The sequence below is a fragment of the Heterodontus francisci genome, unplaced genomic scaffold (genome assembly GCF_036365525.1).
Source record: "Heterodontus francisci isolate sHetFra1 unplaced genomic scaffold, sHetFra1.hap1 HAP1_SCAFFOLD_337, whole genome shotgun sequence".
NCBI lineage: Eukaryota > Metazoa > Chordata > Chondrichthyes > Heterodontiformes > Heterodontidae > Heterodontus > Heterodontus francisci.
The window spans coordinates 488,554-501,909 of NW_027141841.1; the positions used below are offsets into that span (position 1 = coordinate 488,554).

General features: G+C 45.2%; 1 non-coding gene across 1 annotated transcript; it reads right to left on the minus strand.

Moving 5' to 3' along the window:
* Positions 1–4,048: 4,048 nt before the first annotated feature.
* On the minus strand, positions 4,049–4,130 carry trnas-gcu (transfer RNA serine (anticodon GCU)). Its single transcript has one exon. It is a non-coding gene; the product is annotated as a tRNA-Ser (tRNA).
* Positions 4,131–13,356: the final 9,226 nt, after the last annotated feature.

Sequence of the window (13,356 nt, forward strand, 5' to 3'; positions counted from 1 at the left end):
GAATGCTCAGGAATTTTGTCCTATGCCAGTGATAGTAACACACTTCAGGGGAACTTAAAAAAAACTGGAAAAATGGGCTTTCACATAACAGATGAAATTTTACACAGAGAAGTGTGAAGTGATACAATTTGGAAAGAAGAATGCCATATAAATGAAACGTTACAATTCTAAACTGGGTGCAGGAGCAGAGAGACAATGCACACCAATGTTAGAAGGATTGAAAAGGTAACTAAGAGCAAACAGGACACTTGGCTTTATTAATAGAGGCATAGAGTAAAAGCATATAAGTTATGCTAAACCTTTATAAAATACTGGGAATGAACGGCCTCTTCCTGTACCTCCACAGAAAGCTTCCATTCCAGGTTTACACACACTCATCAGGATCACTCTCCACAGATCCTGCCACTCCAGGCTCGGACACCCACTTCAGGATCACTCTCCATAGATCCTGCCACTCCAAGCTCGGACACCCACTTCAGGATCACGCTCCATACATCCCAGCACTATTGGCTCGGAGACCCTCTTCAGAATTCCGAAATCTCCAGACATGGACATCCTTTGAGGACCACTCTCCACAGATTCTGCCCTCCAGGTTCAGACACCCTTTTCAGAATCACTCTCCATACATCACGCCACTCCACACACGGATATCTCCCTCAGGATCAGATCAAAGAATGTTGCTTGTCACATATCAGCTCAAGCCTGAATGTTGTTCAGGTCTTGCTGCTTGCAGGTACAGATTGCTTCAGTATCTGATGAGTTGTGAATCATCAGCGAACATTCCCACTTCTCACTTATGTTGAAGAGAAAGCCATCAATGAAACAGCTGAGGATGGTTGGGCCTAGGGCACTGCCCTGATAAACTAGGTATCCAGTCATGAATGGTGGAGGACAATTAAATAACGAACCAGATGAGGAGTCTCCAAAAACATCCCTGTCCTCAATGTTGGTGGAGCCGAGCACGTTCGTGCAAAAGGTGAAGCTGAAGCATTTGAAACCATCTTCAGTCAGAAATTGCTCAGTGGATGATTCATCTCAGCCTCTTGAGGTCCCCAGCATCACAGCTTCCAGTTTTCAGCCAATTCGCTTCACTCCACATAATGGCAAGAAACAGCTGAAGGCACTCGATACAGCAAAGATTATAGGCAATAATAACATCCCGGCTCTAGTACTGAAGACTTGTGCTCCAAAACTAGCTGCGCTCTCAGCCAAGCTGTTCCAGTAGAGCTGCAACACGGGCCTCTACTTGACAATGTGGAAAATTGCCCAACTGTGCCCTCTCCTTAAAAGAAATGCAGGACAAATCCAATCCGACCAATTGCCGCCCCATCAGTCTACTATCAATCATCAGCAAAGTGATGCAAGATGTCACCAACAGTGCTATCAAGCACCTCACACTGAACAATAATCTGCTCATCGATGCTCAGTTTAGGTTCTGGCTGGGTCTCTCAGCTCCAGGAAATAATTTGCCAGATAGAGTAGAATGTGGGAAAATGTGAGGTTATCCACTTTGGTAGGAAGAATAGAACAGCAAAATATTATTTAAATTGTGAGAGATTACAGAATGCTGCGGTGTAGAAGGATCTGGGTGTCCATGTACGTGAATTACAAAAAGTTACCATGCAGGTACAGCAAATAATTAGGAAGGCAAATGGAATGTTACCCTTTATTGCAAGGAGGATGGAGTATAAAAGTAGAGAAGTGTTGCTACAAATGTACATGGTGCTGGTGAAACCACACCTGGAGTACTGTGTGCAGTTTTGGTTTCCTTATTTAAGGAGGGATATACTTTCATAGGAGGCAGTTCAGAGAAGGTTCATTGGATTGATTCCTGTGATGAAGGTGTTGTCTGATGAGGAAAGTTGAGCAGGTTGGACCAATACTCATTGGAGCTGAGAAAAATGAAAGGAGAACATATTGAGACATATACGATTCTGAGGGGACTTGACAGGGTAGATGCTGAGAGGATGCTTCCCCTCGTGGTGGAATCTAGAACTAGGGGACATAGCTTCAGATTCAGGGGTTTTTCATTGAAGAAGGAATTTCTTCTCTCAGAGGGTCATTAATCTTTGGAATTCTTTACCGCAGAGAGCAGTGGAGGCTGGGTCATTGAATGTCTTCAAGATTTTTATCTACAAGAGAGCCAAGGGTTATGTGGGCAGGCAAGAATGTGGGGTTGAGGTCATGATCAGGTCAGCCATGATCCTATTGAATGGCGGAGCAAGCTCGAGGGGCCAAATGGCCTACTCCTGCTACTAGTTCTTCTGATCTTCTGTTCGTATGATCTCATTGCAGCTTGGTCCAAACAGAGACAAAAGAGCGGAATTCCAGAGGAGAGGTGAGAGTGATTGCTCTTGAGTGAGTGTGGCATCAAGGATTCCATGCAAAATTGAAGTCACTGGGAATCAGGGGGAAAACTCTTCACTTGATGGAGTTGTACCTCGCACAAAACAAAATGTTGCGGTTAGAGGAGGCCAATCATCTCAGCCCAGGACATTGCCTCTGGAGTTTCTCAGGGTAGTGTCCTAGACCCAAACACCCCAGCTGTTTCACTGACGACTTTCTCTTCAACATAAGTCAGAAGTGGGAATGTTAGATGATGACTCACAACTCTTCAGATACTGAAGCAGTCTGTGCCTGCAAGCAGCAAGACCTGAACAACATTCAGGTTTGAGCTGATAAGTGACAAGCAACCTTCTGGCCACACAAGTGCCAAGCAGTGAACATCTCCAATGAGAGAGAAAAAAATCTACCTTTGGATATTCAGAAGCATTATCATCGTTAAATCCCCCACCATCAACATCTTGACCAGAAACGTAACTGGCCCAGTCACATCTTTGCTGTGGCTATAAGCGCAGGTCAGAGATTACGAATTCTGCAGCAAGTATCTCACCTCCTGACACCCCAAATCCTGTCCACCATCTACAAGGCACAAGTCAGGAGTGTGATGGAATACATCCCACTCAACAACACTCAAGAAGCTCAACACCATCCAGGACAAAGCAGCGCACTTGATCGGCACCTAACCCACCACCGTTAACATTTAATCCCTCCACAACCAGTAAACAGTGGCTGCAGTGTGTACCATCTCCATATGCACTGCAGAAACTCGCCAAGTATCCTTCAGCAGCACCTTCCAAACTCGTGACCACTACCACCTCGAAGGACAAGGGCAGCAGATGCATGGGAACTCACTACCTGCAGGTTCCCCTCCAAGTCACTCACCATCCTGACTTGGAACTATATCGCCATTTCTTCACTGTTGTTGGGTCACAATCCTGGAACTCCCTCCCCAATAGCACTGTAGGTGTTCCTGCACCATATGGACTGCATCAGTTCAAGAAGGCAGCTCTCCACCACCTTCCCAACGGCAATAGGAATGGGTAAAAAATGCTAGCCTTATCAGCGATACTCACACCCAAGAATGAATAAAAACCAAATCACTCTCCACAGATTCCCCACAATCTGGGCTTGGACATTTACTTCAGGAGCACAGAGCTTTATATCACTGCAACATGAGTTCCAATCTTCATATTCTGTTCACTTTTCACATTATTTTCGACCAGTCCACTAGCTTTTATTAATTCAGTATTCGGGTCTCTGCTCCTCCGCCGTTTCCAACATCTCACCTCTTACAAAAAAACACTCTGATCTATCGTAGGTAGTAGATGACCCCTCATTTTAAACTCCATCTGCCAAAGCATTGCTCACTCACTTAATCTATCAAGAAGATTTGAAAATAAATTTCTTGCCAAAGGATAATTTTCTGCATCTGCTCCCTCGCCATTTGCTTTTCCCATTTGTCTTTCACTTGGTCCAAATCCAGAGAAAGCAAAGATGGAAGGAAGGAGGGGAGGAAAAATACTGCTCCGTTTCGTGATCCCTATTTGATCTTCATTCCAGTGCAGTTTGGGTGAAGAATTCCAATTGTCTGTCTCAATTTTAATAAAGTATAACAAATTCTGGAGTCACTGTCTGGACATTGACAAGAACAGGTTTTAAGGCTGACTTTACACATAAACAATACACTAAATAGTTCATAAACTAGCGACAAAGATGGGATTCAAACCCACGTGTGCAGAGCACAATAGATTAGCAGTCCATCGCCTTAACCTCTCGGCCACCTTGTCAGTTGCCCAAGCATAGCTGTCAACTTCAACACAGTTTCTGGCTGTGCAGCCAGCTGTGTCATGATGGAAATATATCTTCTGTCAGTCAATGAAGTTGGGAATGGAGTGGTGTGAAACATTTCCAGACCATGTCCAACACGTTTCTCCTCAGTGTGAAAACCCACCACGGAAAGACTGGAACATACAATCATTTCATCACATCATGATTAACAACACTCAGACACCTGAACCATTTGGTCACTGACGAAGTCATGATGACCGAATTTCTCATGAAATGACAACTGAACTAACTGACTGGAAGAATTGCTTTAACTCCACATGATCAGAGAGACACAGCCTCAGGCCGACTTGTCGGGTGGGGTAAGCAGATATCTCTGCTTCTGATCTTCACCAGAACATAGAGTGAGGTGCAACATTGATCATCAAACAGACTGTGAGAGAATACAACAGAATAAAACACATGGAGAGACACTGTGGAATAACAAATCGATTTGATTGGAATGTTGAAATATTGATTGGAATGGGTAAAACACCAGAAACAGCTGAATAAATTGGAATTTTCATCATTATATTGATCTGGGACAGAAAAGAGAAACTGATGGAAAGAAGAGACGAAGGAAGAAAAGAAAGGATGGAACTGTTCAGTTTTTTCAGTTTTTTCACTCGCCCATCAAAGCTGATAAAAAAAGATGCAAATAACAGAGAATTTCACCAGAAAGGGAGATTAAATGTTGCTAAAACCTTGGATCGAAGGATGCCCCAACAGATCACCTGTTTAACTGTCTCCCCACTTGGGGATTTCAATCAGTGAGCAATATTGTTCTCTGCTTTTTTTGTTAATTGGTCCCAGAACTGTCACTTGGAATTAATATCTGTGTTCCGAATCCTGAATAATAAAATTGTGAGTTTCTCGATATTTTCTGGACACAGTTCCTGCTGAAAGAACTAAGCACTCTTTTCTAATTTACACAATTTGAGATACTCACTCATCAAGCCTGCTAAGCTAGCATCCTTGGTGCTGCTCTCTCTTCTCCCAAACTTCATCTCATGTGACTGTTACATCATCACTCTGACAGTGGGAGGGGTTGATCCCACTATCTTCAGCATTAACCCTTTACATCCTTACACCACACTGTCTGTCCAAAAAAAGTGGGTGGAGGGAACTTCCCTCATTTATCAAAACACCAACAACAGCACAGTGGCGCAATGGTTAGCACCACAGCCTCACAGCTCCAGCGACCAGGATTCAGTTCTGGGTACTGCCTGTGTGGAGTTTGCAAGTTCTCCCTGTGGCTGTGTGGGATTCCGCCAGGTGCTCTGGTTTCCTCCCACCTCCAAAAGACTTTCAGGTTGATAGGTAAATTGGCCATTGTAAATTGTCCCTAGTGTAGGTACGTGGTAGGAGAATGGTGGGGATGTGGTCGAGAATATGGGATTAATGTAGGATTAGTATAAATGGGGGGTTGCTGGTTGGCACAGACTCGGTGGGCCGAAGGGTCTGTTTCAGTGCTGTATCTCTAAATAAGAAAAGTAAAATAAAAGCTACCAGTCGTAAATCAACTCAAACCCATTAGAGAGATAGAGGGAGACTGTCAGAGAACTTCCTGCATCCAGTCCTGACCCTGTCACACTCAGCAGCTTCTCACCCAGACCCCACTCTCATCAACACTGAACATTGTTACCGAGACCCTTCAAATACTGTTTATAAAAGGTGGAAAAATTCAAACTTCATCACAGCTAGATTGAATAGAACAAAGTTTAATATCTTCTCTTCATCACTCGGTAACCACATGAGACAGTCCTTAAATCAGTAGCATAAATTATCAGCTGGAAGAATGTTTGTCATTGGGTTGAATCATTTCTGTGTGAGGAATGTTCCAGCATCATAAACCAGGGGAACGTGTTGACTGAGCTGTGTCTTCATCTCTTCTGGACAGTTCACCCTTCATTCTGCTCTGATTCACTTTCCCAAAGCGGATCTACAGATTCTCAAATCTGGAGACTGGGTTTTCTTATTTTGTTCCTTTTGATTTTTCTTGCTCCTGAATGATAACATATTCCAACCTCGGATCAACCTTGCCCTGTGTCCGTGTCTCGGTTAAAAGCGACAAATAACGGCACCAACATTCTGAAACATACAACACAGTCACATTCTGCTTCAGTGAGATTAATGCTGAGGCAGTTTCCGTGTCGAATGCGATTGTGTACAAATTTCTCTCAAGGAAATTGTGAGTGACCAAGTATTTGCACTGAATTTCTGTGCAAGAAGGGACAGTTTCAAACAGCCATTCCCAAATCACTTCCTTCACAAAGACAAAGACTGTGCTGTCTTAATGTGTGACTCAACTTCACAAACAAATTTGAACTCGAAGTTCAGGAGAAGACAGAGATGTGAATGATTGACAGTGTAATCTTTAAATCATAATTTTCCGTTTCTTCGTTGAAGTGAGGCTCAACCCTAAGCCACTAGAGATCGCGGAGAGCTACAAACTTGGATCCAGAAATCAGAAAAGTAGTGAAACAGTTGGTGAGTACATTGTGACACTGAAGAATTTATCACCACATTGCAACATTGGCACATTCTTAGACCGTACATTATGAGACAGATTTGTGCTTATATTGGTGGATGAGGAAAGATACTAAACACACAAAATCCCAATTTGAGCTCGTGTGTAAGATTGCTCTTTCCACGGAGATGGCATCAAAGAATGCTCATGAATTTCGTCCTATGCCAGTGACAGTAACACACTTCAGATGAACTTAAACACACTGGTAAAATGGGCTTTCACACAACAGATAAAATTTTACACAGAGAATTGTGAAGTGATACAGTTTAGGAGGAAGAATGAGACAATGTACACCAATCTTTTTTGATCAAGGTTTGAAAAGATTGCTAAGAGCAAACAGGACACTTGGCTTTATTAATAGAGGCATAGAGTAAAAGCAAATAAGTTATGCTAAACCTTTATAAAACACTGGGGCTGAATGGCCGACTCCTGCACCTCCACGGAAAGCTTCCACTCCAGGCTCGCGCACCCTCTTCAGGATCACTCCCGCCTCTCCACGCACGGATATCTCCCTCAGGATCAGATCACAGCTCCACAGTCCTGCCACATCCAGTCGTGAATGGTGGCGGATAATGAAATAACTAACAAGATGAGGAGGCTCCAAATACATTCACATCCTCAATGATGGTGATGCTAAACACGTCAGTGCAAAAGATGAAGCTGAAGCATTTACAACCATCTTCAGTCAGAAATATTAAGTGGATTTGAGCTGTGCTAATTTCAGCTCCTCATGCTGGCTGGTGCCTTGGTTCTCTGGTGCTAATTTCAGAGTAAATCATGCAGCTTGACAATTGGAGCCAAAGAAAAATACACAGGAGAGGTTGAAAGTGCCAAAACCTGGGATCGAACCAAGAACTGTTAGAACAGCACGAACTCAACAAAGCTTTTTCAACAACACACTAAAGCCACCATTCTGGCACTGCTTTGGAAGACAATATATACATTAAAGTGTTTCTAAAAAGTTACAGAACACAACATATCAGTAATATTCCCCATTGTTTTTTCAGTACTGATGGATTGTGAAGTGGGAGACAGCCAGAAGTCCCACTGTGCCACACTGACCCTGAGCTATGAGTGAAATTAGATAAAGTTCAATCTTTAGCAGAGAGATTCTGGAGAGAGGTAAGAGTCCTGAATCAAGGAAAGACTTTCTGACACAATAAAAGCAAAATACTGCAGATGCTGGAAATCTGACAAAAAAACAAAAAGTGCTGGAAATACTCAATAGCTCTGGCAGCATCTGTGGTGAGAGAAACAGAGTTAACGTTTCTGGTCTGTGACATTTCATCAGAACTGACACTGGTTAGAAAAGAATTAGGTTTTAAACAAGTGAAGGGGAGGGGCATGTGGGAGAGAACAAAGGGGAAGGTGTTTGATAGGGCAGAGGGCATTAGAGATTAAATAACAAAGCTGTCCTGGGACAAAGGCAAAGAGTGTGTTAATGCTTGTGGTTGCCTGACACCAGTCATACTCTGATGTTATTGAACACAATGTTCAATCCACAAGGCTGCAGAGTGCCGAATCAAAAGGTCGGGTGTTGCTCCTCGAGCTTGGGTTGATTTTCACTGGAACACTGGAGCAGGCCAAAGACAGAAATGTTGACATGAGAGCAGGGGGGAGTGTTGAAATTGCAAGCAACCAGAAGCTCAGGGTCATGGTTTCGGCCTGAGCAGAGGTGTTCCACCGAATCTGCGTTTGGTCTCCCCAGTTTAGAGTAGACCGCATTGTGAGCAGTGAATACAGTATACATAATTGAAAGAAGTACAAGTAAATAGCTGCTTCACCTGAAAGGAGTGTTTGGGGCTTTAGATAATGAGCAGAGAGGAGGGAAAAGGGCAGGTATTATATCTCCTGCGATTGCATGGGAAGGTGCCTTCTGAAGGGGACGAGGTGTCAGGGTAATGGAGGAGTGGACCAGGGTGTCGCGGAGGGAACAATCCCTTCAGAATGTTGACAGGGGAATGGGAGGATGCGTTTGGTGGTGGCATCACGCTGGAGGTGGCGGAAATGGTGGAGGATGATCGTTTGGCTGTGGAGGCAGGTGGGGTGGAAAGTGAGGACAAGGGGAACCCTGTCGCAGTTCTGGGAGGGAGGGGAAGGGGGAAGGCAGAGGTTGAGGGTCCTATCAACTGCACTGGGAGGGGGCGGGGCGGGGGAGTAGTTGAAATCTGGTGATGTTGTTGAATGTAATTTCAAATACTCCTTGAACTCTCTGCTGATGAAGACTGAAAAAGGGAAGAACAACCACACAACAAGGGTCTCAAATCCAAGACCCTGAGATTAAAAGTCTCATGCTCTACCAACTGAGCTAACAAGGCCTGATACAGTACTTCTACTCTGTCTGCTATTGGACGGATGCAGCTGTTGGCGCCACCCTAAGGGCGGGAATTTGTTCCACCAACCATGAAGCAGCTTCCCATCAATTCCCCAGATTATCAGTAAATCCACTTACAGAAGCCCCAAAGTGTGATATATTCCTCTCACACATCAATAATAAAACTGAAATCTTTTTACCTTCCAAATGCTGCCATCTATTTTGTCAGTATTTATTTCTCTCTCCTTTTTATTTAGTTCATGCATTTCTTCAGAATTTCTTTTCAAATTATTTCTGAGGGAAGAAATGAACAGATCTGGCAGCTCAAAACTGGGCATCCATGAGGCACTGTGGGTCATCAGCAGCAGCAGAATTGTATTTAAACACAATATGTTACCTCATGGCCTGGCATATCCCTCACTCTACCATTACCATCAAGCCAAGGGAGCAATATTGGTTCAATGAAGTGTGCAGGAGGGCATGTCAGGAGCAGCACCAAGCAGACCTAAAAATGAGTGAAGCTACAACACAGGATTACTTGCATGTCATATAGCGGAAGCAGCATGCAATAGACAGAACTGAGTGATCTCACAACCAACTGATCAGATCATAGCTCTGCAGTCCTGCCACATCCAGTCCTGAATGGTGGTGGATAATTAAACAATTAACAGGAGGACGAGGCTCCACAAATATCCCCATCCTTAATGATAGGGGAGACCAGTATATCAGTGCAAAATATAAGGTTGAATCATTTGCAACCATCTTCAGCCAGAAGTGCCAAGTAGATAATCCATCTCGGCCTCCTCCTGAGGTCCCCAGCATCACAGGTGCCAATCTAAATCCACTTCACTCCACATGCTATCAAAAAATGGCTGAAGGCTCTGGATACTGACAACATCCTGGCTGCAGTGCTGAAGACTTGTGCTCCAGAACTAGCCACGCCGCCCGCCAAGCTACAACACTGGCATCTACCCAGCAATGTGGAAAATTGCCCAGGTATGTTCTGTATACTAAAGGCAGGACAAATCCAACCTTGTCAATTCCTCCCCGATCAGCCTCCTCTTGATCATCAGTAAAGTGATGGAATGTGTCGTTGACAGTGCTATCAAGCAGCACATACACAGCAATAATCCACTCACCAATGCTCATTTTGGGTTCTGCCAGGGCCACTTAGTTCCTGACCTCATTATGGCCTTGGCCCAAATATGGACAGAAGAGCTGAATTCAGGAGGTGAGGGGAGGTGACAGTGACTGCTCTTGCCAAGGGCATCAAGGAGCCCTTGCAAAATTGAAGTCAATGGCAATCAAGGAGAAAAATCTCCACTGGTTGGAGTCATACCTTGTGCAAAGGAATATGGTGCTGGTTGTTGGTGGCGAATCATCTCAGCACCAGACATCGCTCAGGAGTTCCTCAGGGTAGTGTCCTAGGCCCCAACCGCCTTCAGTTGCTTCATCAATAAACTTCCTTCCATCATAAGGTCAGAAGTGGAAATGTTCACTGATGATTGCAAAATGTTCAGTTGCATTAATAACTCCTCAGATACTGAAGCAGTCCGTGTCCATATGTTGAGAGACCTGGGCAAGATTGGGCTTGGACTGATAAGTGGCAAGTAACACGCACGCCACAAAAATGCCAGGCAATGACCATTTCCAACAAGAGTGAATCTAACCATCTCCCCTTGACATTCAATGATATTACCATTGCTGAATCCTTCACTGTCAACATCCGGGGGGTTACCAATGAGCAGAAACTGAATTGGATCAGTCATATAAATACCATAGCTACAAGAGCAGGTCAGAGGCTGGGAATTCTGCTGCAAGTATCTCACCTCCTGTCCACCATCTGCAAGGCACAAGTCAGGAGTGTGATGCAATACTCCCCACTTGCCTGGAAGAGTGGAGCTCCAACAACACCAAAGAAACTCAACACCATCCAGGACAAAGCAGATCACTTGATCAGCACTCCACCCACTACTTTAAATATTCACTTCCTGCACCACCAGTGAACAGTGGCAGCAGTGTGTACCGTCTACAAGATGCACTGCAGCAACTCACCAAGCCTCTTTCGACAGCACCTTCCAAACCCCCAACCTCGACCATCTAGAAGGACATTGGATGAATGGGAACACCACCATCTGCAAGCTCCCCTCCAAGTTACACACTGTCCTGACTGGGAACTATATCACCATTCCTTCACTGTCACTGGATCAAAATCTTGGAAATCCCTTCCTAACAGCACTGTGGGTTTACGTACAACACGTGGGCAGCAGCAGCTCCAAAAAGGCGGCTCACCACCACCTTCTCAAGGGCAATTAAGGATGGACAATAAAGGCGGCGTTTGCTGACAACGCAACCACCAGGTGGCACAACTCGCTTTCCGCCCCTCCTTCGCACCAGCCACTTCCACACTCCACAGTCGCTCGCTCCAGACCTCGCTGCTCCACCCCCCCTACTTCCCTGGCCGATTGTCTCCCGATCACGTCATCCCATTCTCTGGTCGTTCGCTCACTCCCCACCCCCCACCTCCCCTCCAGCTGTTACCTCAATGCGGCGCTGCTTCCCTTCTCTCGGCCACTTTCTCCCACGTTTGTCCAGTCTCCACGCTCCGCCAGAAGAAGCAAGGTGAGCTGCAAAGTGTAACGTAGGAGCGAGTAGTGAGTGGCCTAGAGGAGGGAAGTGGCACGGCCTAGAGCTAGCGGCTGGAGCGGGGGATGGGGGGCAGAGAGCAAGCGGCCATAGTACTGGACGACGCGAGTGGGGAACAATTGTCCAGGGGAGCATCGAGGTGTGGAGCGAGCGGCTGAGGGGAGGAAGCGTCGAGGCCTGGAGCGAGTTGCCGAGGGGGGAGATCTCCAGCTTCAAAGTCTCCTATTCAGCCGCTTCCTCCAGCTGAGTGAGGGGCTGGATACCCGATGACGCTTTCGCGCACATGTGCGAAGATGGACCAGGCGCGGATATGCGATGATGTTGGTGCTGCGCAATGACATGATCCTACGCCTGTGCCACTTAATCCTGGCAAGATGTAGCTGTGCCTATGCACAGCTTGGCACCGTCCGATGATGTCAGCGGGCCGCTGCGTTGACAGGAATCATATTGTGTCAGCAAGGCCCACATCCCATGAAAGAATAAAAAAGAGATTTACCACAATGGTAGCAGGGTGAGGGATTTCAGTTCTGTGGAGAGATTGGAGAAGCTGGGGTTGTTCTCCTTGCAGCAGAGAAAATTCAGAAGAGATTTGACACATTTGTTCAAAGCCATGAAGTTCTTCAATAGTTTAAATAAGGAGAAACAGTTTCCAGTGGTAAAAGGGTCAGTAAGCAGAGGACACAGATATCAGGTGATTGGCAGAAGCAGCAGAGATGACATGAGGAACCATTGTTTACACAGTTATGTGTTGTGATAAAGAAAGAAAAGACTTGCATTTATATAGCACCTTTACTGACCACTGGACATACCAAAGCACTTTATAAACAATGAAATACTTTTGAAGTGTCATCACTGTTGTAATGTCAGAAATGCAGCAGCTAATACCCACAAACAGCAATGTGATAATGACCAACTGATCTGATTGAGGGGCAAATATTGATCACAACACCAGGGAGAATTGCTCTTCACTTGTTTGAAATTGCAGCATGGGATCTTTTACATTCACCCAAACATGCAGACCAGGTCTTGGTTTAACATCACACCTGAAAGGCAGCACCTTCAACACCCTCAGTGCTGTACTGGAGTGTCAGCTGTGAAATTTGAACCCAGAAGCTTGTGATTTCGAGGTGAGTGTGACCAACTGAGCCACAGCTTTTACCTGAGTCTCAATCCTTCTACCAACAGTTTCTCTCTATCGGGTCTGTCACGACCCCTCATGATTGTGAACACCTCTATCAAATCTCCTCTCGAAGGAGAACAACCCCAGCTTCTCCAAGCTATCCACATAACTGAAATCCTAACCACATGTTGCAGGAAGGAATTTTTCCTCAAGTTCCTTCTGGTTTTGTGAGTCACCTTAAATCTGCAGCCTTCGGTTATTGACCGTTCAGCAGTTAGAAGCAGTTCCTCAGTATTTACTCTACCTCAAACCTTCAAGGAAGCTCTGCAAAGTAACTGAAAATCAAGTTGTCAGAAGTGGGATTTAAACACATGCCTCCAGTGAAAGCTGCAACCTGAACAGAGAAGCTCAAACCGCTCAGTCACCTCAACTCTTCAGACCTTTTTGACCTCATCATCACTTCTGCAATTTGAAAGGTTCACTCAGTTCAGGAACTTGTTCAATATTGCTGGAATGCTCAGTGATTGGGATATTAACTCCCCCGGGTTTTCCTGAGCTTGTTCTCGGTGTATGGGGATG